The 27,988-nt window shown below is 36.6% G+C and overlaps 1 long non-coding RNA gene across 1 annotated transcript; it reads left to right on the forward strand.

Annotated features, from left to right (window-relative positions):
• Nucleotides 1–826: 826 nt before the first annotated feature.
• On the forward strand, nt 827–26,788 carry LOC116493997. The gene is made up of 4 exons (XR_004253821.1): nt 827–902; nt 3,152–3,220; nt 20,897–20,954; nt 26,760–26,788. It is a non-coding gene; the product is annotated as an uncharacterized LOC116493997 (long non-coding RNA).
• The last annotated feature ends 1,200 nt before the right edge of the window (nt 26,789–27,988 follow it).

The following is a 27,988-nucleotide window of genomic DNA, read 5'->3' on the forward strand; positions in this document are numbered from 1 at the left end:
GACAGTTCTCTCAATAAGAGGAGTAAACAATGTCTGACATGTATTTCATTTTTTATTTTATAACATTTGGTGAGACCATCATATTGTAAGTCTGGTGTTTTTGATTTGTACTAGTGAGAAACAACACAGACATTCTATAAATCTCATCACTGTAGTTTAGGGGTATCTTTATTTTAGAGTGAGCTGTTATCGTGGTAAGGCCTGATTCTTAAACATGTTGGAAGAAATGTTTATGTACCCATATGATTGCTATATGAAACTAGCTTTTACAATTTTCTATATTAGAATTTCAAGAATATATGCTACCATGATATATAGTTTATTTGCAGACTGTAAATGTCTTGGTAATGTTTGAGTTAGCTAAAGAAGTTCTGGTGGGAGATGATGTTCAAGACATGGTTATGTTCAGCATGGAGTATGTTCAGTTGCCATGGTTATTTCATGAAAATATATATGTAGTTTAGTTAAGTCCCTGTATAGTTTAATTTGCATCATAAATAAAAATATATGGGTGCAAACTTATCACATGAAACAAAATCTTTATAATCCCAGGGTTTATGATAATAAATTCAAACTGAGGTATATATTATGCACAGATAAACAGAAGCAGTGGCAGCTAAGGTAACAGTATTCATCTTTTTTACATAAATAGCAAAACAGGTCAGAAATGCAAAACAGGTCAGAAATAAGTGAGTTTCTAGAAGCTGAAGTGATGATGTGATGATCTGAATTTTTGAAATGATCTTGTGACATTCAGAATTACTAATAATGAACTTGGCTCTCATCCCCCTCTCTCCTTTTTTGTATCACTGAAAGAGCAGCAGGACAAAGGACTAAAGAAAAAGAAATGTGACCATTCTGGTTGTGCAAACAAGGACTTAGAATTAGTTGTTCAGCTGAAGGTAATTTCTTACATGATCTCTCAAATCTTTACTGTTTATATTTCTGTTTAAGCACTGAATAACCTTGATAACAGAACGTGAATAATGCCTGAAAGGAAAATAAAAGTTTGCCCAATTATTTCTTGCTTCCAGCTGCTTAAAAGATAACATTTATTATGTTGTCTGATTAAATGCATAAACATGAAATATTTATGCCTATGAGTCCCTGTTTATAAAATACCTGGTTCTTTCCTGTGGTCTAAAGGATTTAGACAACCCATTAAATAGCAGAAGAGGGACAGGCTTCATCTTCTTCTCTTCCCTCTTCATTTCAGCATTTGCCTGTATGAAGTGTTCATGTGTATGGAAACCAAAACCATCACAGGGTGGAATAGAACTCAAGTGTTCTGAATTGTGACAATTTTGATTTTCAGAACTGGTATTTTTATTCTGATTTGGAGAGGTCTGAGCAACTGTGTGCTCATAGATTGTGGTGGTCTGTTTAAAACAATGCAAAAATACAATTTGCCCAAAAGGTACGATAGAATTTTAGTTGGATATAAATAAAGATAAATGTTTTGGAAGAAGTTAGTGATGTCAAGGTTTCTTCTTTTACTGTTGGACATTTTAAGCGCAAACATAACATCTCAAATATCAGGTAATGTAGAACAGATGTAAAAAAAATAATGTTGTTCATAGATAGGATGTATAAAAAGAACGTGAGGGACTTTAGATACTAAGTGATTACAGTGCAACATGAGCAGCAAGGCATAGCTCCGAGGGGGAACGGATTGAGTAGTGTTTAGTGATTTCAAAGCCAATACCAATTCCAGAGCAAAGGCAGAGATCTATTTGTGAGTTCTGGTGATAATGCGGATAATGATTCTGCCAAGTCAAATGCACATGCTGACCAATATAAATGAGTTACCAAGGCCTAGTGAATAATGTCCTGGTGATGAGCCATAAATCAAAGTGCAATCATCAATCCAAAAGGCCTAGAATGGTTTGGTAGTAACTCTCAAGTTGGTACAAATATTAATATGAAAAATAATGAATCTGCCAGCTTAACGCAGGGGTTTGCTTTGGATAAACACTGTTAGAATTTGGGCTGTCCAGTAAAACCAACTGACAGATTTGTTTGTCATGTGAATAATATTTCATTCAATGCATTAGAACAACCAGCAGTCTCTTATCAACGACAGCATGTCAGATTGATGAATACTATATGATTCTCACAAGTATCCTGATCAATTATTATTTCTTAATGTAATTATTATCTATTAATTGCATTAATACAGTGTTCAGATATCCTGGTCATAAACACTGATGATTTGTTCTTGCTTCTGAAACAAATGGGAAAAGGCTGATCTCTGTCTCAAAGCAGTCTAAATCCAACTAAGATGAGGCAATGGACAGACAGACAAACTGAAAACTACAAGAAAAAATGGGGCACTTTTGGTCTGTGAGATAAGCAATGGTCTTAGGACACTAGCAAACTAATCATTGTCAGTTTTTATGTCAGCATCACAGAGAAGAGGAATGTTAAAGCAACTTTTGAAGGAGGATGATGCATTACTTGGGCAGATGTTTGTGGAAGCTCCTTTCAATTGTGGTAGCATGGGAAAACACGAAGGGTGTTTTTTAGTCTTGCCTCTTTCAGTCAAATCATACAAATTATCACTCTGAGGATGGGACAGAGAGAATATGGAACATTTGGAGTGTTGTCTGTCCAGTTGGCTAACTTGAACTGAATTTAATAAAATAATAAGATTCCAAAAATAGCAAAGAAGTCATGAATATATGCAAGGACTAGTACAGAAGCCTATTTAATACCACTGTGGAGGGAAAGGCCAGACAGGCAGTGCTTTAGACAGTCAGGCAAGGGTTCTGCTTTATAAAACACCAGAGAATCCAAGCACGCAATTTAAATCTATAAAAAACAAGGTTCACTAGTTCTATTGCTCACGCGATCACTTGTTCCTGTTATTAATTTTCCCAGTGGCACTTATTCCAGTATAGTTCCATGGCTGTACAAGATGTGTTTCATCTACAGCCAAGCTGTGAAACCCTGAACTTTCTATTTATTCCTTTTTTCTTTGTGTCACATAGACAAAAATGAATTTTCACTAAAGTCAATTTTGCCATAAGGCAAAACTAGCTTCATCTTTCCTGCTTCCTCCCATCTTATTTTCCCAAGCTGCAATTTTGTCTGTGCAAGATAAGAGGTAGCGATAAAATACTCTGACAATAATCATGTCCTTGTGTTTTAGTGCTTGGATGTAGGCTGTCTCCTTTGACATCGTTTGTAGCCCAGCTAGCCAAGAAGAACAGCTGCACAGGTCAGTTTTCTTTTCTACCCTTCTCCCCAATGTTTTCAGTAGTTCCAAGGGTTAGATTTCCAGAGAAAGTGCTCAAATGTAACCAAAGTTATTCTGAAAACTCTTTTTAAGAGTTCCTGGACTATAAACATTGCTATCCAGCAGATATTTCCATGTAGTGATTGCTATGCACTCCAGCTCTTGTTCTTACACCCAGAAGTAGCCTCATTGACTCATCAGTGTGGCAGTGAAACCCCCAAAACCAAATTGAAAGCAAAACAGTAAGCAAAAAGCGCCCGTTTCACATTTTGAAGTTTGACTGTTTGTTCCAAATTGTTCTGTATAGACAGACTTCTAAAAATAAAAGTTGTTAATACAGACAGCAAATAAGTACTCTTCCAAATAGATTTTATTTCAAAATACCTATTGTCCTTCCCTTTATGTTCGTATTATGGAGAAAGTTTACTGTTGCTCATGAAGTTACTACATTGAGAAAATTACCAACTCAGCACTATAATTACTTTAGGAAGGCAGCAAATAAGACAGCTTCACATTGTTTAGACAATTTGATTACTCTTAGTCATGATTTCAGAATGTGATAATCTAAGTGTTGCTTTAACTTGAGTGCTCAACCATCTTCCACAGTGATTTATACAAACAAATGAAATGTCAAGTTGAGATGTTCCAGATTTAGATCTCCTGAAGTTCCGTGTTGCTGCCCTTTGTTACAGACACTCTGCAAACCTCCTCACCAGCTAATGTATACTATTACAGCTCTGAGTAAAGCAGCAGGTTTCTGTATTGTCTCTAAATTTTAGCCAAGACTACTCAACTTTTCTGCAACAATAGAACTTTACAAGAAAAATGGTCTTAACAATAACAATGCACACAAAACTACTTGCAGACTTCTTTGTCTTCTGGAGAAAAATACAAATTTAGTTAATACGATCTATTCTCGAAAAAAAAATAAAAAAATAAAATAAAAAAGGTCCTCAGACCTTCTTCCTAAGGGAAATGTGAATTAGCCACAAAGCAATGAAATATATGGCTGCATATCAAAACACTAGGATGAAACATGCAGCTGGGAGTCTGGTAAAATGCTGTTCTGCAGTTTAAAAATCTGAACAAAAAGTAAGGCCTTGGGAGAAGACGAAACAGTTTTGACAATTTATGACTAAGAAGATCAGATGCATCTTTTTGAAACAGATAGCCCAGTATTCATAACTGTGTGATGCCATGAAATATGCATGATCACAAATATAGAGAACATCTATATACAGTAAGAAAGAACACAGAAAGTTTTATTATTTGTCAGTTGTTGTAAAAAGATTCTACATTTGCTGTGAAAAATGTTCATGGCAATACATGAATGTATGTGCTTTCTTGGAGTCAGATTTCTACACTTCCTTACTTTCCTGATGGAATGAATCCTAATGGATTTTATCCAAAGACTAATAGAATGAATCTGATTTTGTTTATCATTCATGAGTATAGGTCTTGAACTCTTTTTGAACATGGGAAACTAAGAAAGTGTTGTGAAATAAGGCACCAGGACTATTCTACCTGTAGTACATCTTGTTTGCATGAAAACAAATGTAATACTTCAAATACCAGCTACCAGCTAGACAAGATATGAATGTATTTTAACTATTTTTTTTCTTAATTCCATTTGGAGGCCAAGGGAAGAAACATATATTGTTATTCAGCTTCCCTCTCAAGAGAGATTTCATACTGACAGATACTTGGGATTCCAGCTGTGGGACAGAGCTATTTGTGTTAAAACTTCCTTTGTCAATGTAAATTGTGGCATAATTCCAGAAGTACCTACGGTTTCTAGCACATTATTGAAATGGGACATTGCTGCCTACCAATTGAAGCTTCAGACTAACTGTATTGAATAAATACCCGGAAAAGCTGTATAAGCTCTCCTGTGTACTGCACATTTGACCTCTTTGTCTCCAGAAATGAATAATATTGAGTTCAGATTTCTATGTCCCATTCTTTCTTACATCTAATTAACTAGACTAAGTTTTAAGTTCTTATCTGCAATAGTGCACAACAGATTGGAAGAGGATTTTTTACAGGCAGCGTTGATGCGTGGTGATCAGATATTCTCAAGGTCAAACAATAGAATAATAAATCAGCAATAGCTGTATTTTATTGAGCAGTAGTGAAACACTACTGCTAGAAAGCTGAGGGACTTACACTGCAGTTAGAGAATTTTTAGTCTATTCTACTCTTCAGAGTGAAAATGTGTATATATATATTTTTTTTCAGTACGTATAGAATGCATTGAGATTGTATTTCTAGTCTTGCAGTGGACAGGAGGAAGAACGACGAGGTGATGTTTGTTTTTCTTTCTAGATGAAGATGGTAAGTAGTATCAGAGCATTGTGCAATGCCACTGCTAACCAGCTGCCACCTGGGCTTCAGAACAGTGACCGCTGTGCTTTGAGCCCAGTGATCTAGCCTGGTTTCACTTCCACTGCAGTCCACCCATCCAGACTGCATGGACCCTGCAATGATACCAGCCTGTCACAAGAGAGAGGAAGGAAGGTGAGGAGTGCTGGTGGTGTTTGCACCGATAGAAGGGCGTGAGCAAGTGGAGGGGTGGAGAAGCTGCTGCAAGGCAGCATACTTGGGTATCCTGAGGGTAGGAGAGTAGTGTGATAGGCAGCTTGATAGGCAGTTGAACCGAAGAGGCTTTTTTGTAATGGGGTTAGAAGACTGTGGTTGTAAATACAGATGTAAATCAGAAGCGAGATAGAAGTTAAAGATCAAAGGAAAGAGCAGGGAATGAGGGAGTAGGTATGGGATGGAAAACAAGTTACAAAGAATAGATATCAAGGAGTTAGGCAGCTTCGATCTGTGATAAATAAACAAGGTTCAAGACATATTGAAAATACGAAATCATTAATTCCAAATTTCTCCTATGTAATGCAAATATGCAAAGACCCATGTGCGAGACATTTTGCTACCAAGTTGCCTCTTAGGACTGAGTATCTGAAACTGGAAAGGATTTATCTACCAGAAGTTCAGATGCTGTGTGGCATATTAAGTGAATTAATATGCACAACATTGCATCTTCTCTTCCAAATTAATAAACAGCACGTTCATTTCTTTTCTACTAATTGAATGTTTAACTTGTTTGTCTAAGGCCAGTGATAGGTCAGTAAGAGGTTAGGAATAAATATTGCTTGTTTTCTCCAGAGCCCTGAACTGTCGCTGGGTTTCATATTTCCTCCAGCCTGTCTCAGTGCAATACTATTTTGCAGACAGATGAAAGAATTTCTTTCATTATTAAAACAAAAGGGCAAGTAAAGAGTTAGGGAACTGATAATTATATACAAACTTCTTCCCCAAGGGCAGAAGAAAAAAATCAATGTGTTACAGTTTTTTTTCCCAATATAATTAGTGACTTTATGGAGAGCAAATTAGTATACATACTTTCTTTTTAGGACTTTACCATGGCTGGAGTTTATAGCTAGAGGATACTTGCTTTTTGTATTGTTCTTTTGGTTGGCTAGGGCATCTGAACAATGGGAAATGGAGAAATAGTACAGTTCTAAAAATTAGATAGTTGTAGACATATTTCTAGGCTACTTTGTTTGTGAGCTGGTTTTGTTACTGTTTAAATTTCTCATTTGCTTAGGTTGGAAGTTGTTGAAGCTTATAAAGAGTACCGGAGTGTTTCAGGAACCACTTCTACCTTTTTAAAGGGATTTTGGTACTGAGGTTGGAGATGATTATAACTTTACTTTATACATCTAAAGGAACCTGCCTTTCTTAAACACTGCCAGTTGCGAGTGTAGAGAGAGTGAATCCTTTTGTTGGCAGAATATGAAGTTGGTTCACAGAATACGAATCTGGCTTACGATATTCTCTCTTTATTGACTGACTACATAAGGTATATGTAAGTTCAGGTCTATGTCTGATTTGGAGAAGAAATGAATTACCTTGCTTAATAGCAAATCTGTTCATGTTACTCAGGAGGGTAGAGACAGAATAGCTGCTTAGAAGGATTTTGGAAGAAACAAGATGTGTATGAGTTCAAAGTAGTAGAGCTGTTTTTAAGGGCACCATTAAAAATCTTCCTTAAATACATTTCATATGAAGGAACTTGGATTGACTGCATGGTACTGAGAAAACATCTCATGTATAGTGAGCAGGGACCCTGCTGAAAATTATGTTCTTACCTCTGCTAAGACAAGGAGAAAAGCTGTCGCACTTCTCATTTAAGGACCTGCCCTGGCTCAGCAGCCCTCTCACTCTTAGCCATGGCACTGCCATTCAAAGAGCAACATTTCTAGCAGCATGTTGATGACTTTACTCTCCTCTTTCTTAGACATGCTTTGGAGTATTATTTGCCTGTTGTCTGTGATGCAGAATAGACCTGTTGATGAACAAGCCTTTCTATTCATTGGATAATCTCTTTTATGAGTTGCACAAGGAAGTCAAGAGGAAATACTTGTTCTACATTTCTGTGGTACCTGACAAGTGCACTTTTGTAACCTGGATGGAAAGCTCTCTTTTGAGCCACCTGTGTTCACTATTTCTATCTGTATCTTGAGCATGGAGACTAAGCTACTGTAAGCTAGCTTTGAACTCATAATCCTTTCATATCCTCTTACTCTTCTCATCCACTATCTGCTAGTGCTGTCTCTTGGCTTCTCTACCAGTACATGAAGTTATCCTACTGTATTGCTAGCTCCATGCTCTACCCTTTCTTTGCACTCCATAATACATTCCATCATCCATTTCACCAATTCTATTTTGTCTTGCACAACTTTTCCCTCTTAACTTTAGAAAAGCATCTCTTCTTCATTCTCATGCAAGAGTAGGAACCTTATTTTTATCTCCCTTCTGTAACTTAGATGTAATTCCATCAGTCCCTTCACACAGGGCAGCATCCCTAGAGCCTGGGTTGACACGGTGAGCAGTGGGCCATGGGCCCTGCCGGCGTAGGCCAGCAGGCATTGTTATGGGAGGAGACATCATGAGGTACTTTTGCTTGAGAATAGGCAGGTTGAGGTGTGTTTAAGAATAAAAAGGCTTCCTAGATATAGTCACTTAGAGAAGTTCACCCAAAGTTTGGCAGCTGGCAAATACATCTTCTGAGGGAAAGGGAGGAAGTTGGTGGGCAAGGCGCGCTTTGTGCAAGATGAAAGCATCTCCTGATGCACAGGCAGATGAACAGTGGCAAACATTATATGCAGAGTAGTGTTAACATGGTCTTGCAGCTTGTGAAAATTGCAGGTGGTTAATCCATACGTTATTAGTCAATGCATGGGAATGTGCAGTAAGTCAACGAAAAGAACAGCAGTGAGGAGAAGGACAAAGTGCCCAGTCTGGACTGGGCTCTTCGACTCAGACCTCATGAAATTCCTGCTAATCTGAGCATCATCAGTGAACATTTTCCACAGTTAGAGTCATGAGTCACAGAGGGATGTTTCTCATGTACCAGAGCAACTCCTAATCAGTTTTTTAAGGTCAAAGATCCATCTGCAAAATTCACTAATGCTGAATCTGTTCTGTTGTTTCCTTTGCTTTTTTCCACTGTGGTTACAGTTTCTGTAAGTTAAATGTGCTGGAACACAGAGGGCAATAATTTGAGAAAAGGTTCATTTTAAGGGTAATCTACCAGACTGTGAAAGCCAGAGATATTTTTACAAGTTTGATTTACAGAATATGTACCATTACTTATGGGGCAGCATACCCATAAAGGTTCGGTGACATTTAAATAAACTAACAGATGAGGGGTTATTCCTCCAACTCAAAAGCAAATGAAAAGCACAATGACAAATGGACATTTTGTACACTTCAGTAAGAATACAGTAAAGATATTTCATATGGACAGAAAGAAAACACCAGACAGTCCATGAGCTGAACAGTGAACCTTTGCATGCTACTTGGTATAGCAGAGTGGATTTATGACTTAAATTAATTCATCTCATGAAGGGCAATGGTAATTGAGACCTCTTTGTGTGTTTTATAGTGTGAATACTAATGTAATTAAATGCTTAAAATTAAGAATAGATAAAAACTTGATCTGACAGTAGTAACTCTGCAAAGACAAATTGCAGAGCACATAGCCAGTGTGTGAATCTGTGATTAATTTATACTGCCGTTTATAATGCGCTAAGTAGCTGCATGCCAATTATTATGGAAACAAATTGTGTTTATATTAGCATGTCTGAGGTGATCATTGATCCCAAATAGCATTATTTGAAGACTAATAGAGAGAATAATGAAGGAATAACATTCTGCCCTGCAGCTGTCCAGTGTGTTTCAAAATGGAAACTGAAACTGGCACATTTTGGGTTTCATTGATTTAATCAAGAAACAAACAAAAAAGCTCTCTCACTTTCCATCAGTAAGATTTTTCTTGTCACAAGTAAACAGCTTCTTTCATCATCACCAACAAAAACATGAAAGTCTCTTGGAGGGGCATAGACTAGAATGTGAAAAGACAAATCTTTGTCATTCTGAAATGAAGTCATTAGCTGGACTCTCACTTCTTAAAAAGATGAAGATGGAAATTCAGTGGAAATTCTTTAAAAAGCAAGAATTTTGCTGACGAATGATTGATTATTGAAAATATGCTTGTAATTCTTTTCCTTTATTATTTTTTACTTTCAATCAAAGTTCCTGAACTAGTAGTTAAGGCTGGCTGCTTCTGATTTTATTTGCTGATTTTATTGCTAAGGTGTGGCTCTAATGATTACTATGATAAGTGAAGTCTGAATTTTGAACCTCTGAATCTGAAGTCATGTTGTAATAAAGGTGTTGTTTTAAAAGATCTTGAATTAAGTTCTGAATAATAGAAAGAATGGAAAAGCTGATGATTTTGATGGAGTTAAACTGTAGACAGATGAGATTGTCTTATCCTCTATTCTTCCCATTTTTTTTAATTTAAATTTCAATATTGGAAGCCTTCAGCTCACAACAAAAAAGCTAGTCAGTTTATTTCTGACAAAGTGAACTGCAGAATTCAGCAATGATATTGTTGAATGCTGTGATATCATAACTTTGATTCCTGTGGAATATGTCTAATAATAGGAATGTGTTATAATTGTCTGAAAGAAGTGATAGGGCAGCCGCAATTCTTCTACTGGAGAGAAAAAAAAAAAAAAAAACAGTCAGAATAGGTTAAGGAAAAAAATTAAGCAAATACAATTGCCCTTTTAAAATAGCTATTTCCCTCCATATGAGCTCCAGTGATCCTAATTACTTAATGAAATAGGCACATTTGCACTTGAGTTTTGAGGGGAGGCCTCAAAACTGCATCAAAATTTAATTTAGCAGCTTGCTAATGTCAACCACAGCTTAACACTGAGGCATTTGGTAAGGTAGCTTTAATTAGTGAGCACATGAACCAAGCTATGATACAATATCTCCTTCACCACCACTGGGGAAGAGTTTGATCTCATGAGGTATGTAATGTTAGATTGATTGGAGAACTAGAAAATCCTTGTCCAGGGGCCTGACAAGATACGGACTGGAGCACACTAATTGACCCATTTTAAGATGGGCTTTATGCAGCTTTCCAGTTTTGGATGTGCAACCGTATGTCCACAATTACTTGCAGTTATGATTAACTAAGAAGCCAGATAATTGTGATCAGGTGATTAAACAATAAGTATCATTCTTGTTTTACACTAAATAACATCTGTAAGATGAGACGTCGTCTTTCAAAATCAGGCCTAGTTACTTACTCCAGACACTTTCTGAAGTGCTTTGCATTTCCTATGGAGGTTGGTTATTGTATTTTTTAGACTAATGTATCAATTGATGGAATTCTTTCACTGATGTAAAATCAACTTGGTTAAGCACTTCCTAGGGAGCAGTTACTTAACCTTTTTTTTCTTCTTCTTCTTTTTTTTTTTTTTTTTTGGTGTAGGCATTTCTTGATCCTTCTTGTCACCTTAATAAAGACTACTCTAGAACAACTCACAGTTTATCCAACTTCAACGATAAGCAAGAAGGGGACAGACTCTTTTGAAGACTACTTTTCCTTGAAATAATTATCTTGACTTGGCTGACTGTAGTCAAGATTGTCCTGACACTTTGAGAAGATAACATGGGAATTAAGACACATGGGGAATTTTCCCTTTCCCTTAATTCTCTCAGTAGACCTGTGGGTGGGACATCAAAACTGTTTCCAGAGACCCACTTTTCTACAGTTGTAGTTCTTAGCTTGGGAGCAGAAATCCCCTTCTGGGGCACTTTTGTTTTAAAATATTTCTTTAATTGTGAACTGCCAAGAACTGTGCTGAGACTTCATGGTTTTATCTGCTTTAGCACAGCTGAAGAGATGTGATAAATGCAACCTGTTATACAGCACAATAAGACATAGAAAGCTATAGAGGGAAAAGACTGAAATGATAGGCTATAATCAGAGGTGAAGGGAAATGTAGTGCCACACAAATACCTCTGAGAAATTTGTTGAACAAACTCAAGCTCTTGTATAATTAGATGACAAGATTTATTTTAAACTATGAGGTATGAGTGTGACAGCACTATAATTTGTCTTAAATAATTTCTTCACACCCAACAAGACACGGTCTTCAAAGTTCAGCCCTGCTATGGATTTCTTAAAAATGAAACCAAACATTTTTACACCTAAATTGGGTATAGAAACTGAAATAAAGCTTGCTAAAAGACAGGTTCGAAATTTCCTTTTAAGATTAAAGAGATTACTTGATTTAGTGAGGTAATTACTCATGCTTTCCTATCTGATTTCCTCTAACATAGTCTTGTTGACAGCACCTGTTTTATTTTTCATTGTGAAGTGATGTGTGCATACAGAGCTTAAAAATCTTGGGACAGGGCACCAGTGTATGGTCTCCCTTCAGTCCCTTTGTAACCCACTGTTGTCCAGCATATAGTGAAATAAGTTTCCTCTATATATGATAGTTCAAGAAAAGGCATTTAGAAGTAATATTGCAAGTAACTCACTTAGCATTTTCTGTGTTCTGAAAGGGGAAAGAGGTGTGTCAAAAATGCCATGAGATCTGGTGATCCTAACCTCTGTCGTGCTGTAGTATTATTGTCATTTCCGTGAAGTGGAGATATTAAAATCTGTATTTGCCATATCTACTCATTTGCAACATTTGTTTTAATTTATTTTTCCAGCAATATTTCCTAATGGCAATGTCCCAGTAGGCTTTGGCACTTGCCTGAACACAGATGCAAATGGTGGCAATGCGCAGTTGGGTCGCGCTCTCTCACTGCTTGTGGGGTGTGTAGCCAGGAGTGAGATGTCTGTGTCATATTGTATATTGTTGCACTGATTCTTTACAATGACTGGCTCTGCAAACAGTTCAGGGAAGATACCCAGGCAGATGGAGTTTTGTTTCCATGGCTGTAAATTGCTTTCTACAAATATTTGTCCCAGTCTATTGAATGCTCGTGGCAAGGTGAGTCAGTGTGACCATAGCAAGTGTCTATAAATATCAGAGTGAATATTTATGGTAACTTTTTGCTGTATTCATGCAGCCTAATTACAACATATGCCTACATTATTTGTGACATTTTAAGATCTTCTGGTTTATTTCCTATTGTTTCCAGATTCTAGTACATTGAAAGCAAGAATACTTGCTGGCATCACAAAGCTCTTCTGCTTTTCAGTGATTCATTTGCCATGTGGAATAGTTTGTTCAGACATAGACTTGGAGACCCCTTCTTCGTGTGCCAATTTTTTTCCCTGTGTAAGCTCTAATAAGCTTTTCCTTTCTCTTACACTCTGTGCTATAATTCTTGCCACAGGGTCTTTAAAGAAGTCTGCATCCATCACTGATATGTCATGAGGAATTTGAAACTTCATTGAAAGGGAAGATAATCAGCTTTATGTTATTTGTTTACATTTTTGGTGTGTTTTATCCTAACTAGATATAGCTGTTCTGAACCACTGGCAATCCCAAAGGAAATCAGCTGATTCTTTATGGCGACATAGCTGGGTAGCCTTCCTGACAAAATACAGCATCACTGCTCTGTGGCTTAGCTCTCTGGAGGTAACATTCGTTTTCGCAAAGCTAGAGCTGTTATATATTCATGAAGCTTTGAATTCATTAACTGTGAATCTGTTGTCTTGTCAAGTCCCTTTCTAAGAAATGTTAAAATTCAGCCAGATGTCTGGTGTTATCTCCCCCTAAAAAGAAAAAAAAAAAAAAAAAGAGAAAATCTTTAATCTGTGAATTGATAGTCAGTGAAGTTCAGTACTTTTAAAGTCCATCCAGGTACCTGGCACTTCTCATGGCTTTGAACATAATTATTATAGTTGGGTCAGGAGTTTTCATTCAGCAAAGTTTTTCTCTCGGAAAATGATTAGAAGGTTGTCTGTCACAGTTTATGGGTTGAAACCATGGATGAATGACACATTTGCTAGTACAGTAAGGCTGCTATTCTGTCACTCCTGGGAGTGGAGTGATGATACAACTTCTGGTAGCAGATTTTACAGGTGTTCTTAGCAGGGGAACATCAAGAGTCAGAATTTCTGACTTCGGTTCCATGTTTTGGATGGAAATGTGCTTTGATAGATATTCCCATCTTCTTTCTCAGAACTTACAGCTGTGGAGTAAGATTATAATAATGGTTGCTGCAGGCTATTAGTCCTAAGGTTGGTAGCCCAGAAGCCTGGGAGCCTGATCCTACTTTTATATGAGGAATCTTGCATGCTGAAGAGCTCTGTCTTCATATTGAGTTTAATGCTTTGTGACAGTGAACCCAGCAGCTCTTGGACCCCCTAACTCAAGCTGGGAGTGTCAGATTTTCTTGTTCTCAGAAGCAAGCAACAAAGCCTTGGGTTTCCATCAATTTGCTCTTGTGCTGTTGTAGGGAGAGTCCTCTCTCAGCTTGCTCCTGTGCATTAAGGACAGCCAAAGAGCCCCTGAAGTTCACAGCCAACAGCTGTGGCATTTCTAAATGTGAAACAGGAAAGGAAGTTCTCTTGTTTTTCTAATATTTTTAAAGTTTGTTGTTGCTGTTAAAAATTCATTATTCAGAACCTAAGCAAAAGATTATGCATGATGCAGAATCCAAGCATTTCAAAACACTGACATTTTCCTCTTGAAAATAAATCCTGTTTGCATCTATACAGGCAGTAACCAACACTTCTCAGCTGCACACTGGAAACTCCTGTATCACCAGTGCTACAGAAATCCCATAGCTTATATCATGACATTTTCTTCAATTTTCTTCTGACAGAACCTTTGTCTGTGGGGCAAGTAGCAGTTAAATGACTAAGAAAGATTTCCTTAGGAAATCCTACTCCTCAAAAGCCTGTTGAGATGTTAATCTTCAACCTGCTTCCTTATTTTGGACTCTAGACAGGCACTGTAGAGGCAGACTGGGATACCTTACTTCAAAAGACATTTTCAACGCCAGTGGTTGCTTATTGATTCAGCTGTTCATAAATCATTTAGAGATCCTCCTGCTGAACACGTCTTTCAGACAGGATCCCTGATGTTACTAAACTCAGCTATACAAGCCCTCCCAGGCAATCCACCCCAACAATAGCTTGTTTGATCAAGTGTCTGATTTAGATTTTTTTTTTTAGCATGAGACCTTTATGTGTTTTCAACAGAGTTTAGGTAGAGAATCCTTGATTTGTATTTTGAAGTAAGCGGATGTTGCATTCCGCTCTATTTTATTGCAAACTTCAGAACAAAATCAACTGCTGTTAAAAAGAATGAGGTAGTTTGCAAGAAAACAACCAACACAAAACCCTCAAAACTTAGGAAATGCAAGATATGCAACCTTAATTCAGTCACCTCTGCTTCTAAATTATGAAATACAAGGCTATATGACATGTAATCAGAATCAGGGGAAAGCTGCTGCTTATTCCTTAGTTCTGCCACTCCTGACTTCTGAATGCTTCAATTTGCAGCATGAGCAATTCAGTCATTTTGAAGCGTTCTATCTGAAATTCCCACCAAATTCTTAAGTTGTGTAAATTCGGACACATTTTCCAGCTTCTTCATACATTTACTTGAAATAAAACATTAAGTCACTATTCTAAAGCATAGAATAAAGTATAGAATACTACAATTGCTCAATAAAATGGCAAAAATTACCAGTGTAAGAACAATGTATTCTCCACTATATTATTCTCTGAAAAAGCAGAATTATTTTTTGCTGAAACTTAACCAAAAATCAAATCAAATCAAATCAGCCCGAGGCAGACATCAGCCTGGAATGGAAAATGTCAGTCTGAGCAATTAAAGTGTAGAAACCTATAAGCAGCTAAAGCAGGGTTTTATGACAGAAAGTATCTCGGCAGTCTTGGCTAAACATCACAGCCAGCATCACTTACCCTTATATAGGTGTTACAATAGAAGTAAAACATATTAAAGCAAAGAAATTGTCAGCTCCTGTAATGTTCCATACAGTTAAGGAAATGGTTCCCTAGTTCAGCCTGATGAACATGCCAGTACTGCACTATGGACATAGAGCCACGCAATTCAGTAAGTGATCCTACAGTGATGGCATGTGTGGAATGAATGGCACTGTTGCACAGCACTTTTGAACAGGATGTGTGACAGATACTGTGCTGTGTATTTGGGGTGAACTGGACATAGCTGAACAACAAGAGGTAGCAAAAAGATAATATGTGAATAGTGAGTTAGGGCGATGCTGAGAATGTCATGTAGCACTACAAAAGGATGCACAATATTTGTAATGGAAACCTAAAGAATAATACCAAATATATATATATATATAAATCTGAGAGCTTCTGCAATCTCCATACAGCATATATTCCATATATTTAATTTGCTAAATTGCACCACAGAAAGATAATTTTCCACAAATTCATAGAGGTGATGAAAGGCTTTACAGCATTGCTCAGGTATCACTTCCTCATCTTCCATTTTACAAGTAATTATTTTCCATTTTAAATTCAAAAAACAAAAAGGAAATGTATGGAGAATTTAATTTTTAAAGTATTTAAATATTGAAAGTTTGAAGTTGTAAAGAGCAAGTAAAAGCTGTTACGGTGAAGCCTTGTTTCACTACCACATGTACTGTATCTCAGCTCCCCGAGACACTGAACTGAAAATTGTCATTGTCTTTACACTGCGCGCCTCACTGTCAAAGGAAAGCATGACTCTTACTCATACCCTCATCATTTTCAGCTGTCTGAGGTGGAAGCATGACAGGTCAGGAAGATTTTCAAAGACATTTAGAAAATGAATATAATTGTGGGAAGTTGAAACAAATAAGGCCTTTTCTTCCCACTGCCTTCACAGACACGTTTCTCCCTGCTGTGTAATTACCTCCCTGCCTAGTACTACACTACGCATGGAAATAAACCTAGGTACTTAATAATATAAAGGTGCTTCCTCTACAAGAAGTGACAAATGGTTTACGGCTGAGTACTTTCTGGCACTAAAGTAATTTTTAGCATTACTGTCGGTGTTAGATCTTTTAAAATTAGTAACAGAAAGGAATTTTCTTTAAATAGTCTGCTAACTCGAGTTAATTATTAGGTTTTGGAACATCTTTTATCACGTAGAGACAACGTACCACCTTCACCAACGCAGGAGCTGTTCCTGTATTAATGTAGGTATTCTCCTGAGTAAAAACAGTGTTAAGTTGTATCTGGGCAAGGTGTTAAGTAGTGTTTTATATCATGCTAGCTCACTTGTCTGGAAAACATAAATACAACAGAAAATGTCTTTGTCAATACCCATCTAGACAGCTGCCATGTTTAGTTGGTGAAGGCAGTGTTGAGATGCTGCCAGATAGAAAAGTGATGTGAAGGAGAATGCAAATCCTGAATTCTCAGAGTGCAGACTGAAGTGCTTAATAATTCCAGTTATTACTTAACTAACTTCATGTGTCTTTTTAGAATTCCTTATTATCATGTAAATGTAGTAATTCCATGTTAAAGAGAAAATAGAGGACACTTTATAAAACCAACACATGACAAAAAAACAATCTGTACAACATGTCGCTACGGGATTGTTCATAAATCTGAAATTTGAGAAGATTTCCTGGTCAGCTCAACTTGTACTTGTGACAGTGCAAGCTTATTCCTTTCATTTCCTATTTTTCTTTTTTTCTCTTTCTTATTTCTCACAGCTTGGAACATCCAAAGTGTGAGAAAAGTCTCAGTAATTAACTCAGATAGGGTCTTCTGTGAAGAAAACAGAAGAATGAAACTTTCATTCTCATGTGTTTCTCACATAAGTGAAAAGACTTTGGAGTCTGGAAGTGCCATTATAAATAGAGCTGTGTGCCCTCCTCCACCCCCATAATAATCTTATCTCAGTACTTTAAATAAGCAGTCTCCTTTCTTTACATCCATGCTTTGGAGAGTGCTGGAGACTGCAATATTTCTTTGTAGGCATCACTGGACCAGAAAATATACTCCAAACGTCCAGAAATTTCCTGTTTCCCTTGATTAACACCCTGAGCTGAGTTAGCCCCTGACCTACTGTAGAGCCCAGTAAGATTCAGTGCCTGGGAATTTTTTCTCTTTGTCTTGTTGCCCCATGAAGAAGTTGTAAGGCTTGGCTTGGCTTTAGATTTTATGGTTATGTTTCCCAAAACTCCAGCTTTTGGGAATTCTTACACTTTATATGGAAGATTTTTAAAAAAGTAAATCTTTTGTGTGTGAGCCTGTGATTTGTAGGTGGGTTTAGAGGTGACCAAGCTGCATTTTGGAGGCTATAAAAATGAACTAGTCCAAAGCCCAGCTCAGAATTTTATCTCAGTAGAAGATTTTTTCTTCAACAGCTCATTTTGCTTGTTCCCCTTGTGTTTAGTTGCAGTGCATTTATGAACCTCTATTTGCATCATGCTATTTTAACTTGATGTGCCAAAATGGGTAAATCTGAGGCTGTACAGGATAATGACAATGTCATTTTCAAGGCGCTCTAAATGATATGGAAGATAACTTGAACAGATATTAGTTTCCCACTGTGCTCAGTTGTTACACAGTAGCTAATTAAAAGGCAGTTGACAAGCACATAAGACAAGCAATGCTTGTTGGAGTCCTTAGCAAGCTGAAAAATAATCTAATAACCCTAGAATTAATTTAGACTCAAATGTTTCATTGCAAATGGTTAATAGGCTGATGGTTGAACTGGTGTGCTCAGACACTTTTCTACATGAAGTAGTACATGACCAGTTCAACTTTTCTCCTATGTAATAAAATTATACAAATCTAAATTATACACACGTTCCCAAGTTCCTAGACTTCATTAAATACTAGGGGATTAAAAACTTGTATAAATTAATCAATGTGCTATAATCCTAAAAATTATAAAATGAGCCCTTGAGGAAGTAATGTAATACTAGCTTTTTAATTAGTGTGACACCAGAGATTCATTGTTCTATAATGTAAGTCTTATGTTTATGAATTGTATTATCATTTTAAAATAGAAAAAAAATACAGTGTTTTTACTAGTTACGAACAGGAGGTAGGTGTTTACGGGTTTTGAACCTGTAAACACATCTTCAGCTTCTCGTCTTATGGGTAAATACTGTGCCAATGAGTACAGGCTTATCTTTACTTTTGTGAGTAAACGGGTTTATGATTCCTGGGCCTATTTCATCAAGATCTCCATAAATAATCCTTGTGGTAGCCAGAAACCCTGCTGATACCAATGAAGTGCTAGTAGGGCTGAGAGTATCAGCTGACACTTTAGGATGAAAATGTCCATTTTGTTTTGTTTTGTTTTTAAGAGTAAAGTGGAAATCTCTATTAGGTACGGTCAGTTTTGAGAAGTGCTTGCTATGCCATCTGACAAATATTTTATGCTTTCAAGATGCAAACACTTTTTATATATAAAAAAAATTATTTGTAAGTCTTCATTCATATTCTCAGCTCATCTTCATCTTACAGGCTGTTGTCGTGGTCATTGTTATGTTAATAAAGGGTGCTCCCAACTCTTGCGTAGGACTGGTTCTGATAATGTTAAACTACAGCGAATCACCCAAGCTTTTAATTATGTCATGCCAGACCTGTCAATAAACCAAATGACAAAATCTGGTGAAGTTAACCTTCAGGTGTAAGCACCCATAGGAAGAAAAAGTAGCCGCAGTTTTTACTGTTGTTCGTGTGAAAATATTAAGCCACTGAGATTTTCCAAAGGTTATTTAAAAAAGCACAGTGCATGACCAGTTAAAAAGCATTTTAAATGTCTTGAACAGTATCTATGATTTTAGAAACTGCTATGTGATAAATTAATTTGGGAGAACATTAAAATAGAATTATAAATTTGTCCTTTCCAGTCCCAATGTAGATTTCACATCTTTCAATAATCTAAAGCTGGAGTCTAGACTTCCCAGTTAACCTCAAGTGAATCCATACCAACAGTTTTCTGTACCTAGGTGACTGAGTTACAACTACTGAATCTTGCTTCTGCATCTGGCAGTGCTGTATGAGCAATTTTTGAAGCTGCTTAAGTTTGAGAACTCTTCCTCAGCATGTATATTTCACATTAGGATTTATAATTGTTTAGAGACTAGTGTTGTCTAAATCATATTCTTTGATGTTGTGTGAATTCCAGTTTGTAAATTTCCCTTAATCTGGCTTAAAGAACTTAATTTTCAAGCAGTGCCAGTGCCTGTGGGTGCCGTGCACAGTAGGATCAGGGCAGTGCTGGAAACTCGCACAACCCATATTTAGCAGTGTGATTTAACAACGTTGGATGGGGAACACTGCCTGAGATTGCCCCTTATTTCAAAGGGTAAAACAAAACAAAACAACAAAAAAGAGGAAATGCTAACTCTGTGTTTGGCAAGTTTCCCCAACATTGTCTGTTCTCATGAAAATGAACAAGGAAGATCAGAGATCTGAGCATTTTTTCATATAATTCCTGTGGAGCTACTGGAAGAGAGACAAGTTTCCTATGCAGAACATCATGGCAACAAAAAGACTGTGCCTCTTTTGTTTCCACTCTATATTTTTCAGAAATCTAAAGAAAAAATTTCACTGAAATTTAAATAGTCCAACAGTATCTGAGTCTTTCATATGTATTATTTATTGTACCAATCCTCAGCTGGTGTAAACAAGCCCACTTACAATGATGCTAACTGTGGATTTGCTCAATTACACCCTCCATCTGGGCAGTGGAGCCATGCTTTAATAATAAGGAAACAATTCTCTTTTTCTTCCTTCCATTCCCTCTTCCTGTTAGAATATTAAAATAATTCCATGCAAGCAAATTATCCCCAAGATATCCAAGAATTCTGTTCTTATGTCTCATTTTGTTAGTATTTAAGATTAAGTTACTGTAAGTAACCTTGTTTTTTTTTTCAAAAAATACAGGAAGGCTGATATTTTTTTTAACTATAATGTACTTTCTTAGTCCAAGTTTGTAGAACTAAGATGTGTTCAGAAAGGCAGATACTGCAGTGTTCTCTCCTTTTTAGTAGGATTTTCAGCAATTCTGAAAAAAAAATCTAGTGTTGGTAGTATTTTACTCACAGAGGCCAATTTTCACATTAGAAATCTTTTATATTTAAATAGTTCAGGAGATAAGGCAACACTAAGTTTTGAACTACAGGACTAGATTTTGAATATATAAATGCACTTCTTATTATGAAGAGATTGCTGGAAGAGCTCATGAAGGAAACCCAAATTATGATTTTTTGGTTTTCTGTACTCGAAAATAGCCTCGCTACACTGTGTTTTATATCAACATGAAACATTGCTTCTAGGCTACTAACTTGTATCTCATGTTTCAGGTCAATGCATTTTGAAGCAGATGGGGCAGTAATTCATGAAAAATAGTGTTTAGAAAAGGTAAGTCAATTTTACAGATACTGTAATGTCTGCCACAGGCTAGAAACTGGCTTGTCTGTGGCTGGATTGTGAAAGGGTCTGAACTACTCCACAGCTACTTAATTTACTTGTAGGGGAAAAGGGAGAACACAACCACAAGCTAGAAGCCACATCCTAGAGTGGACACCCCACCTCTGTACATTTCCAGATTTGTCCTTGGACTAGTTGATAAAAATATATATAGATCCAATCAAGTATAATGTATTTAATGACATTTCATGGACTCTTTCAACCATTTTACATTTGATTTCAATGAAAATGTGGTAAATTGCTGAAAGATGCAATAAGCAGCATCATAAGGAAGAGGTACAGAATCGTGTTGTGCCTGTGGATGGTGTTTTTTGGTCACAAATACAATCACTCCCAGCTTCTGACTATGACAGTTGCTGAGGGACAAAAATGCCTAAATCCCATCTGTCTGGTCCAAATAGGTGGAATTTTGTGTGCTAAGGAGCTTCCATATTAGATTAAGATCTATGTCTGAGTAAACAAGCAATTGACATGCATTCATTAGAAAGTATAGCTTTCACAATATCTGATGAAAAATTGTTTAGTACAAGTAACTCCCTGGTGTACTATTTAATTCCCTCAGTTCTAGCAAGCTTACTCCTAACATAAAGTGCAGGAGAAGTTTCCATGAGAATTTGGAGTAGTGCTTATCCTCCACTACTATCATTTCTGTAACCCCCTATGCTTCTTTTGTGGTGTCTCCATATGGTAAAGGTCTGGGAATGGATTTTGGCTCTATCAAACTTCATCAGAAAATGTTTTTTTAATTAGAATTTTTAGTATTAGTATTTGTACTTATTTTTATTTTGTTTCCCTCTGTCTTTCTGAAGTGGCTAGTAATCTTAAGTGTGGACTTGCAGATCTTCCTGGGATAGACATGCTTCACAAACAGATTATTCAGTCATAAGGGACAAGTGTTGACTGCAATGTCCTCTTTCTCTCCTGTAGGAATCTTGGTTTAGCCAGGTACGTCAAAGAGTACCTTCAGTTCTTCCTGCCATTTATCTGTTAGTGAGAGCAACATGTTGTAAAAATTTGTTTTTAACATACTTCAAAACCTGCTTGTAATTCCTCAGTTCGTACACACCATTTAGTGAATAATTTGACTTGTTGGCTATCTTCCAAGCCAATAATGCTGACCAAATTATCTTGAACATGCAGATGGTAACAAAAGGGCACCAGGTGTTGTTTTATTGTAATAAAGATGTGCAAACCTTTGCATCTCACTAAGTTATTTATCCACATAAATCATCAGGATTCTCAGCTTCCCACACTGCTTTAGTAAATTTTGAATAAGAGGCATCAGCTGTTTTCAGAATGTGCCCTTCTGTACATGCCACAGATATTTTGCTTTGGGCTTTTCTTCCACACTATGACCCATAGAGGCATTCAGTAGATCCTCTTTTTGATTTAAATGATTACTGAGCGATCAGAAGCCCAGATGTTCAGTGGCTTAATTGCTAAGTGTTAGCCTATAAAAGAGAGTAGGCAGTTAGTATCTGAAGGGAGGATTTTACTGCGTATAAATGTTATTTGGTACATTAAATGACATTATTTACATCCAATTTCTCTCTCTAAGGTGGCAACCTGAGGCTGTAAGTTGCCATGATGGAAAAATAGCACTTGTTTTCATGTCTACCTTTACAGATACAGAGAAACAAAATGTGGAAGCATAACACAGAGCAATGGTAAAACAATACTGATCGGGGGATAAGAAATACTGTCATACACCAGCAGACTACTGATTGCCAACTTTTCTATATGCCTCAAGGAATGGCTACAGTGTATCATCTACAGGAAAGACTTCAAAACTTAACAATAAAATATTAAGTTGAATATTGCAGCCCTAAAATCACAAAGTGAATATTGCAACAAAGATCAGGATTTAGTGAGATCACTAGAATGAAATTCCTATTTCTTTTGATTGTCATGCTGATGTATAACAAATAATTTGAGTACTTGACATTGATTCAGTATCATTCAGAGCTCCGTTCTCACTGGATTTTTTTTTTTATTTTCTAATAGAAGAAACTAAACGTCCACTTTAAATAGTTTAAAAATGGGGGTGAGGACTCTCTGGCCAGATCAGAAATGGCAAGTGATAGCACAGGTCATAACTGTTCAATGTTCAAATAAAACCTATTTCCCTTGATCCCTGTTCAGTCTGATGAATCCTCAGGGTTGGCTCCTGCTGGAATCAGAAACCAAACTGTTATTCTGTTTTGTGAATTCCCATCACCTGTTGGCATCCTAAGCTGGTATGAACCACTCTAGGCAATGATGCAGCTCTCCACAGTCAAAGAAGTGGCCTTGCGCTAGGAAGAGTAATATACACTGCATTACTAGAAATAAAAAATACTGACTGTGAAACTCATCTGTGGTGGGCAAGATGATGGAACCAGGCCTTCTGCAATGTTTGTTACTGTAGCTGATGTTTCATACTGTTAGTGCATATTATGCTTTTTTGAGTGTTTAAGTGCTTGCGCTGGTTTGATCTACTTCAATGCCTTTTTGCTAAATTGCACAGTTACAGAAAGCATAGAGCACCTGAACATACCATTAAATGAGATCCTCTAGCATGTCCTTGTCAGGAAACACACAGTTTCTTCTAAGATTTTATTACATTACAATATAAATGACAACCTAAGTAGTACTGTCCTGGGAATGCTAAGCATAGTGCTTCTACTTAAGAAGGAAGGGTGTGGACAAATGGTTAATTAATGCCATAGTGTTTTTTACAAACATGTTAGGCAAAACCCACTCTGAACTGTAACAATGATTGTAACTTAAAAACTTAGAGACTTTCCTGACTGAATTCGTGGACCAGTCTTCATCCTTTCTTCAGTCCAGGTCTGCCATTATCATTATCATTGTGTTTTTCCCATAGAAAGAAAGGCCGAAAGATGACCCATTACTAGTCACAGCACGTTGCTCTCACTGATTGGAAAGCAGTCACACAACAACAAGCATTTATTCTGTTTACTGAGATGTAACACCAAGGAACAGCAATTCACACCTGCGGTGAAGTTGTTATACTTCCCATTTCTTTTTTTTTTATATATATATATATTCTATTTTTATCCTTCATTTTTCCTGTTTCGTTTTGCCTTTTTTTTTTTTTTTCTTTTTTAATCTTCTCTGCCTCTCGTTCCCCCACTTCTATGATGGGTGTCAGTGCCAGTCTTGACACTTACCTTAAACCTGAAATGAAGGATAAACGGTCAGTGGTACATTTTTCAGCTATTAAATGGGTATTGCCCTAGTTGTAATTGATGACTTTTCTGTAGGGCAATCAGCTTAAATGTGTCTGGCTAATATATGAAGTATATATAAAAATGCATGTATATATATTTACATGTATATAGCTTAGACCCAAATCACATCGTGGGCTGTGGAATTTAGAGGAGAGCTCCCTTCTCATGCACAGGCTGTTATATCATACTATATATCCTCCAAAAATAAAGGGTATGACTGGAGACGAGCAAGGGAAAATACCAGAAAATCTGTGAATCACTGATTTATTCACCACATCACAGAATATTTGATTTATTTTTTTTTTTCCCCAGAACATTTGTACTAGACAAGGTAAAACGTAACTGGAAAACATTGCAGTGTTGTAATAATCCTATCGCACTCCTTAGAAAAAAAAAAAAAAAAAAAAAGGTAAAGTAGCTCTCCTGAGGCAGCATGAACTTTCATATGAAGATTCCAAAATGTTTTTACTTTTCTTGTAAGGACCATAACCTAAATAAATAAATCCAAGATAGAAATATCCCACCTGCCCCATACTCATCACAAATCAAACCCAGAGGTTTAAGATTACTATTCTTACCTCTACAAACATGACACTTAGCAATATAATGTCTCTCAAAAGGGAAGGTGGGCATAGAAATGGAATTGCTAAAATGATTTTACTGTAGAAAGAAATGGAGACCTAGTTGGTAAGAAAATAGTACATTTGAATTGGTCTCAAGTGTTAAATAATGGATATATGTGTATATAGGGTATTCAAATGCTTTTGATTTTTATGCAGAAGATTAAAATTTCCATTAGTATTCCACCTCTTCAGTTTTGCCTGGGGACTGTTAATTATATTTCTGAAATTGCAACCAAATAAAAACTTAAAAAAGTAACAACCAGATAATATAGTAAAAATATTTCCGTTTCCCCTTTTCTCTTCCCTGCAAGCAGTGTGCTATCCTCTGTACAGCCCTGGACTAAAAGCTTACCTGTGTTAATTCCTGCACTCCACATCTCTTCTTGTACATGTACTTACTCCTGAGCAAAAAGAGCCCGTTTCAGTAACATTGTAAGCACTGTCATCCAAATACTGGTGTCCTGAGATGCTACTGTTGGTAGCAACTGTGATGCCTCAGGAACAAAGCAACATTGTGTATAAACCTTCATAAGGTCGGTTCTATTGGTGATGAGAGGATTTTCCGACTAATGATGGTGTTCTGCTCCATAAACCAAGGCTCTCAACTGCTTTTAAGAAATGCTAGAAATGCATTTAGAAAATGTTGATATTTCACTTCTAATATTTTCTAACTGTGAGGGTGTTTGAAACCTACAGTTTTATGCAGTGCTTTAACTTGCCTGAGCATTATGGAAAGACAGGAATCATGGCTGCTTTATTTTCAGAGGTGTTTTCTGGTAATAGTATAGGCTCCAGTGGGAACTAGGTCTTGGGACATGATGCTGGCTTGCTTTCATTTTTATGCTGTGCATTTGCATGAAAATTGCACAAATAATGATGATATTTTTTGTAGTGTTTAGTGGAGCATTTGGTATAAAAGAACTTGAAGTGTAAGGGTTAAGGCTTTTTGTTCTGTTTCTAACACAAGGGCCGGATCATGGCATAGCCACAACTCTGTTGTGTGACTGGAGTACCAATGAAACCCCAGTGAATGCCGTCCTCCTACCATTATATCCAGGCAATGGCTACCCAGCCGCCTGGACGGCTGTAGAGAGCTATTAGAGTTTCATGGCAGTTGCCATGAGTAAAAATATACATAAAGGTGGTGGACATAAAGTAGACCTCAAAGTATTGCTGAACTTTCTTTATAGCTTATTTCTGCAGTCTTAATTGAAGTAAATTTTGCTGAACTGAAAGGAACTTCAAAGTGCCTGCCTCTGCTTCCCTGTTACGAGCTTTAAATTGTGTTTTTATAATTAAGCTATAAATTTTAAAGCCATTTCAACTACAGTTTTTAATATGCCACAGGTTGTCCACCTGTCGTAACTGTGGTTCGATTGTTGTAGATCATTTTCTTTGGTGTGCTGCATGACAAAAAGCTATTATAGCAAAAATACTTTCTAAGTGAGAGGTGTCTCAAGTTGTCTCAATATTGGGGCAGAATGCATTATGTTTCTAATATAGGTGCAAGGTAAAAAGTTTTTATAATGGAATGATAGAGTATCAGTGTAATCCAAAAAATACTTTGTTTTCTGAGGTTATTGATATTGATTTCCAATATATCAGTGAAAGTGTTGAAAGATGGAACATTAAAAGTAAGCTGTGGTGCTCCTCATGGCTACCATAACAGCACTGAGGTGGTACCCATCTGAGTGCCCAGCTACACTATTAATAATTTAGGGTTCCTTTCAACTAGAAATCACATGTCAACTCACCATCAGGTAAATGATAACTCGGCTTGGAAAGCAGTAATCCATTAACACCTGTCCTAATGATATCTGGATATGTAGAAAATATGATGTAAAACTCCCTGTTAATATAAAGAAATTGTGTAATTACAGGTATGCAGGTTTAATGAAGAAAATTGCCCTGGTAATGGGGATTACCTTGATTTTTGCCCTGTTACATCAACAGTAAGTAAAACTTTTAACTAGTGTGTGCACAAGTTTTGTTGTCTTTCAAAGGCAGTTGTAGGTTTTTGCATTGCTTTAGAATTATGGCTGCTGGTCACTGATGTGTTTTTTTGTTCAGAAAAGATATGAAACTCTTTTATACTCCTTGATTGTTCCAATTTTCTTTCTAGTTTAAGAAAGAGTAGGTTGTAGAAATTAATTTTCTATTTTTCTGACCATTTTGTTTTATTCTTATTATAAATAAGGTTATAAAAATGTACTTTGAATTAAAACTATCAGTTTAGACCTAATGGAATTGGGCTAGTTCAATGGCTTTGGTGTAGATAAGGAAGCTGACAGTAGATTTCCAGTTTTTGTGTACTTTAGGGAAGGGCGTTTAGGGATGCCTGTGATATATCAACTCCTCCAGTTACAGCATTATAGACAACTAAAGTAATTTACTGTTATGAATACCTCTGGAGAGTCAGTGTGTGTTGCGCTGAATTAAATATCTTGAGCTAAGCAAACACAGAAAGACAACCCTAACTTAAAACTTAATTCAACTCTGAACCTGTGGATTCAAGTCTCATGCTTCATTTTATTGAAGTCTATTTGTATTTAATCTTTTTTTTTTTTTTTTTTTTTTTTTTTTTTTTGAATGATTGCTCAGTGTATTCAGTGTATCTTCTATATTTCAGGAACAGAAGCCTGTGTGTATTTTTTAATTATAATCCACGGTGAGGTGTTATGGAAGCCAGTTCAGCATAAAATCATCCATGTGATACCCGAACTTTACTGAGGCAAAGTGTATTGTAAGTATGGCAACCTTCAGCCAGAGAAACAACGTGAAATTAACGTTTTTTCTTATAACATTTGGACCACTTCTAATAAACGTGTAGAAATAAAGTATATCACTCTAGAGGAAACAAAGACCTCTATTCTTGAGAACATCCACATGCCCTTACCGACCTTGGGTTACAGGCATACACTTTTTAAACTGGAAACATTTTCACCGTTGGCACATTCAACTCCCACCTGCCCTTTCTTTTCACTCTTTATCAGTGTAGACTAAATAGACTGGATATACCCTACACCCTCAATTTCTTTGAATTGTCCTTGTAAGAAGAAGTGTCTTGTCTTGGTCAGCTTAGCTTGTTTTGCAGAGTTCATCTTTTTTT

This window comes from Aythya fuligula, chromosome 12 (assembly GCF_009819795.1).
Source record: "Aythya fuligula isolate bAytFul2 chromosome 12, bAytFul2.pri, whole genome shotgun sequence".
NCBI classification, from domain to species: domain Eukaryota; kingdom Metazoa; phylum Chordata; class Aves; order Anseriformes; family Anatidae; genus Aythya; species Aythya fuligula.